The sequence below is a fragment of the Galeopterus variegatus genome, unplaced genomic scaffold (assembly GCF_000696425.1).
Source record: "Galeopterus variegatus unplaced genomic scaffold, G_variegatus-3.0.2 Scaffold5278, whole genome shotgun sequence".
Lineage (NCBI taxonomy): Eukaryota > Metazoa > Chordata > Mammalia > Dermoptera > Cynocephalidae > Galeopterus > Galeopterus variegatus.
In genome coordinates, this window is record NW_007731389.1 from 54,662 (window position 1) to 60,554 (window position 5,893).

Here is a 5,893-nt window from a genome sequence, read left to right on the forward strand (position 1 = left end):
ACACATATATGTATATATGTGTATGTGTGTGTATATATGCACACACATATACATATATGTATGTATACAACATGCATGCATGATACATACAGAGAGAGAGAGAAAAACATAGTCATGGTGGTGACACCCATCATCTCCACCATACAATGTAACCTAATCAATAGAGTGAGAGAATATGACCTTTGCCATATTCTATTGGTTAGAAGCAAGTCACAGGTTCTTCCCGCATTCAAGGAGAGGGGGTTATATAGAGTGTAACACCTGAGGTAGAGAATCATAGGGCCAACTTAGAATTCTGCTTATCACAATAGTAATTTAATATTTCATTATAAGTAATGGCCACAATTTATTCATCTAGTCTACAACTGATGGACATTTAGGTTGTTTCTAGATTGGGGACATGATGTTTAATTTTGTGTCAACTTGGCTGGGCCATGATAGATATTTGGTCAAACATTATTCCGAATGTTTCTGGGAGGGTTTTTAAAAATGGTGTTTACATTTAAATTGGTGAACTTTGAGTAAAGCAGATCGCCCTCCATAATGTGAGTGGGCCCCATCCAATCAGATGAAGTCTTGGTAGAACAAAAGGCTGACCTCCCCTGAGCAAGAGTGAATTCTGCCAGCAGACTGCCTTCGGACTCATCCACAATGTCAGCTTTTCCTGATTCACCAGCAGACTGCATAAGTACTCCTATTGTTCATGTTTCTCTGCTATTACTGACAGTGCTTCCGTGCCTGTTCTCCTGTACATCTCCTGATGAACATGAGGCAGTTACTGAGGCATAGACTTAGGTGTGGAATTTTGGGATTGTGAAGTAAGCCTCTTTTCCTCTTTATGAAGTAATGCCAAACTATTTTTTAAAGCTTTTGTGCCCATTTATACTCCCACCAGCACAGCTGAGTGCCCATTAATACAAATGGTCATCAACACATGGTATTATCTATTTTTAAATTTTTGTCAGCCTGATGGATATAAAATGATATCTCATTGCACTTACATTTTCTTAATAACTAATGAGACTGAGCATGTTTTCACATGTTTATGAGCCATTTGAGTTTCTTCTTTTGTGGAATGTTTGATCAAGACTCTTATTCATTTGTCTCCGGACTATTTTATCATTTTCCTATTGATTTGCAGCTGTTCTTATATATTCTAGGTATGAGAGCTTAGTAACATATGCTATAAAAATCTTCTCCTAGTTTGTAGCTTGTCTTTTAACTTTCTTTATGGCATTTTTTGAGGATCAGAAATTTTAAATTTTAATGCAGTTTACATTATCAGTCTTTTCTTTTACGTTTGTCTTTTTTGTGTTTTAAGAAATCCTTCTGAAGTTTGGCCGGTTAGCTCACTTGGTGAAAGCATGGTGTTATAACACCAAGTTGACCTTTTTTTGGATCCCCATTACAGCCAGCTGCCAAAAAAAAAAAAAAGAAATCCTTCTGTACTCTGATGCCAGGAAGATATTTTCCTACATTATCTTTTAAAGGCTTTAATTTTACCTCTGACTTTTAGGTCTTTAATTCTCCCAGAATTTTATTTTGTTTGAAGTGTGGGGTAGAGATCCAATGAAATTTTTCCCATATGGAAAATTCTGTGTTTCCCATAGGTAAAGTCTAGCCTTAGCCCAATCCACAGAAGGGATATCTCTGGGGTATAAATAGCATCACAGAGTTGTCGTCCATTGCAGCAAGAGGCCTGTCAGTTGGCCACTTATTGTGGGTTATCTATGGAGAATTGCTATCAGTTGATGGCAATTCTCTAAGAAAGAGGGGTATTTGTAAGCTATTACCAGCCACCACTCACAGGACCTGAGGGATGGGTGCTTCAAGCAAGTAAAGAAGATCTGGGCAGAGTACCACAATATCAACAGCAACTGTACTAGTAAACATACAGTGTTAGGCAAATAAAATACATTTGCAGGTGGGGAAGTGCTTTGAATATTTAATCCCATGCCTTTTAGCTAATAAAGTGTTTTGATGGTGTCTGAAGAACTACCCCAACAGTAATCCTTGCTCAGAGGAAAAATACCCTCATAGACACATAAGGCTTAAAGTAAGAAAAAGAAAACAATTTAGTGTATTAGTCAAGGCAGGCTATACTTTTGTTAAATTTAGACCCGAAATTGTAATAGCTCTAAAGAAGTTTATTTCTCTCTCAAGAGTCCAGGTTGATGTGGGGAATGGAGAAACTAGAGACAAAAGCTCTCCTCTACACAGTCATTCAGAAACCTGATCACGGCTCTGTAATCTTCAACACATGGCTTCCAAGATTGCCATGAGCACTGCCATCAGATGACTGGATGTATTAGTTATCTATTACTGCATAACAAACCTTGTGGCTTAAAACAGCAATTAATGTTTATTATATCATAAGTTTCTATGGGTCAAGAATTTGGAAATGGCTTACCTGAATGGTTCTGGCTCAAGGTCATTCATGAGTTTACAGTCAGATGTCTATTATGGGTACAGTCATAAAGGGCAGGACTAAGGCTAAAGTACTTGCTTCCAATGTGGCTCAATTATCGTTCGTTATAGACAGGTTGCCTCAGTTCCTTGCCATACACCCTTCTGTATAGTGCTGTTTGAATGTCCTCATGACATGGCAGCTGACTTCCCTCAGAGAAAGTGATCTAATGCAACAAGGTGAAAGCGTCAATGTCCTTTATGACCTTGACTTGGAAATCACATTTCNGGACTCATCCACAATGTCAGCTTTTCCTGATTCACCAGCAGACTGCATAAGTACTCCTATTGTTCATGTTTCTCTGCTATTACTGACAGTGCTTCCGTGCCTGTTCTCCTGTACATCTCCTGATGAACATGAGGCAGTTACTGAGGCATAGACTTAGGTGTGGAATTTTGGGATTGTGAAGTAAGCCTCTTTTCCTCTTTATGAAGTAATGCCAAACTACTTTTTAAAGCTTTTGTGCCCATTTATACTCCCACCAGCACAGCTGAGTGCCCATTAATACAAATGGTCATCAACACATGGTATTATCTATTTTTAAATTTTTGTCAGCCTGATGGATATAAAATGATATCTCATTGCACTTACATTTTCTTAATAACTAATGAGACTGAGCATGTTTTCACATGTTTATGAGCCATTTGAGTTTCTTCTTTTGTGGAATGTTTGATCAAGACTCTTATTCATTTGTCTCCGGACTATTTTATCATTTTCCTATTGATTTGCAGCTGTTCTTATATATTCTAGGTATGAGAGCTTAGTAACATATGCTATAAAAATCTTCTCCTAGTTTGTAGCTTGTCTTTTAACTTTCTTTATGGCATTTTTTGAGGATCAGAAATTTTAAATTTTAATGCAGTTTACATTATCAGTCTTTTCTTTTACGTTTGTCTTTTTTGTGTTTTAAGAAATCCTTCTGAAGTTTGGCCGGTTAGCTCACTTGGTGAAAGCATGGTGTTATAACACCAAGTTGACCTTTTTTTGGATCCCCATTCCAGCCAGCTGCCAAAGTTACCAGTCAGTAAAAAAGACAAAAAGGAAAAAAAAAAAAAAGAAATCCTTCTGTACTCTGATGCCAGGAAGATATTTTCCTACATTATCTTTTAAAGGCTTTAATTTTACCTCTGACTTTTAGGTCTTTAATTCTCCCAGAATTTTATTTTGTTTGAAGTGTGGGGTAGAGATCCAATGAAATTTTTCCCATATGGAAAATTCTGTGTTTCCCATAGGTAAAGTCTAGCCTTAGCCCAATCCACAGAAGGGATATCTCTGGGGTATAAATAGCATCACAGAGTTGTCGTCCATTGCAGCAAGAGGCCTGTCAGTTGGCCACTTATTGTGGGTTATCTATGGAGAATTGCTATCAGTTGATGGCAATTCTCTAAGAAAGAGGGGTATTTGTAAGCTATTACCAGCCACCACTCACAGGACCTGAGGGATGGGTGCTTCAAGCAAGTAAAGAAGATCTGGGCAGAGTACCACAATATCAACAGCAACTGTACTAGTAAACATACAGTGTTAGGCAAATAAAATACATTTGCAGGTGGGGAAGTGCTTTGAATATTTAATCCCATGCCTTTTAGCTAATAAAGTGTTTTGATGGTGTCTGAAGAACTACCCCAACAGTAATCCTTGCTCAGAGGAAAAATACCCTCATAGACACATAAGGCTTAAAGTAAGAAAAAGAAAACAATTTAGTGTATTAGTCAAGGCAGGCTATACTTTTGTTAAATTTAGACCCGAAATTGTAATAGCTCTAAAGAAGTTTATTTCTCTCTCAAGAGTCCAGGTTGATGTGGGGAATGGAGAAACTAGAGACAAAAGCTCTCCTCTACACAGTCATTCAGAAACCTGATCACGGCTCTGTAATCTTCAACACATGGCTTCCAAGATTGCCATGAGCACTGCCATCAGATGACTGGATGTATTAGTTATCTATTACTGCATAACAAACCTTGTGGCTTAAAACAGCAATTAATGTTTATTATATCATAAGTTTCTATGGGTCAAGAATTTGGAAATGGCTTACCTGAATGGTTCTGGCTCAAGGTCATTCATGAGTTTACAGTCAGATGTCTATTATGGGTACAGTCATAAAGGGTAGGACTAAGGCTAAAGTATTTGCTTCCAATGTGGCTCAATCATCGTTGCTGGCTCAAGGTCATTCATGAGTTTACAGTCAGATGTCTATTATGGGTACAGTCATAAAGGGCAGGACTAAGGCTAAAGTACTTGCTTCCAATGTGGCTCAATTATCGTTCGTTATAGACAGGTTGCCTCAGTTCCTTGCCATACACCCTTCTGTATAGTGCTGTTTGAATGTCCTCATGACATGGCAGCTGACTTCCCTCAGAGAAAGTGATCTAATGCAACAAGGTGAAAGCGTCAATGTCCTTTATGACCTTGACTTGGAAATCACATTTCATCATTTCTGCAATATCCTGTTAGTTACATACCTCAGTCATATTCAGTGGGGGAGAGGATTACACAGGAGCCAAGAATCACTGGGAGCTGTATTGCAGGTGGGCTCCATCCTGGAGGAGCACTTGTGTGAGGTTTTTACAGGATAATCCTACTTTTGTTCCACTGGAGTAAACTTACTCACATGACCATATCTAACAGCAGGAGAAGCAAGGGCATGTGGTATAGTTGGCTAGCCATGTGTTTTTTAGTACAGTGGAAGGGGATGGGGGAGGAAGATTTAGATGCACATTGGCAGGCTTTGCTACAACTGGGAAGATGAATCAGGAAGAAAAAATCTTCAAGAGGTAAGCAAATAAAACAAAAGCAATAAAAGTTGATCTTAGTGAGCAAATTTACAACTGTGTGTATGCAAAACTATATAATGCTTGAAATTTTTTTTTTCTGATTTCATGAAATTTTTCTTGCCAACATCTCATAGGCAAAAGCTCTGAAATTCCTATAGGTTGCTTGAAAAAAGCCCAACATCCTAGTCTTGGCTTTAACGAATGTTTTCAATTCATTTTAAGTAACTGACTTTAAAAAACAGTGCAAAAAATAATAATGTCCACTAGTTAAATCCAAGACACATACACAGCAGGGAAAATATAATTAGTAACTAAGAAAACTAGTAACTAAATAACAAAATATCCTATTTCTTCTTTGAAAATCTCCCTTGGGGAAATGCTTCACATACACTGACTTAGGTCAGAGTCCACATAATCCTTATTGCATTTCCTATAAAGACAGTTAAACATCAGATAAAGTATTGAGGAGCTCAGGGGCCTCAGGAGCCAAGGGCAGCCCCTGCTGACAGCTGACAGGAGCACAAGAACCCTAGGAGCTGACACCTGGCAGAAGCATGGGGTACTGTTGCATGGGTGGCACGCTACTGCTGCAGACACTATCGCTGTGCAAGTGATCCAATACAGCCACTGCTACATCCACCACTGCCTCAAGGGC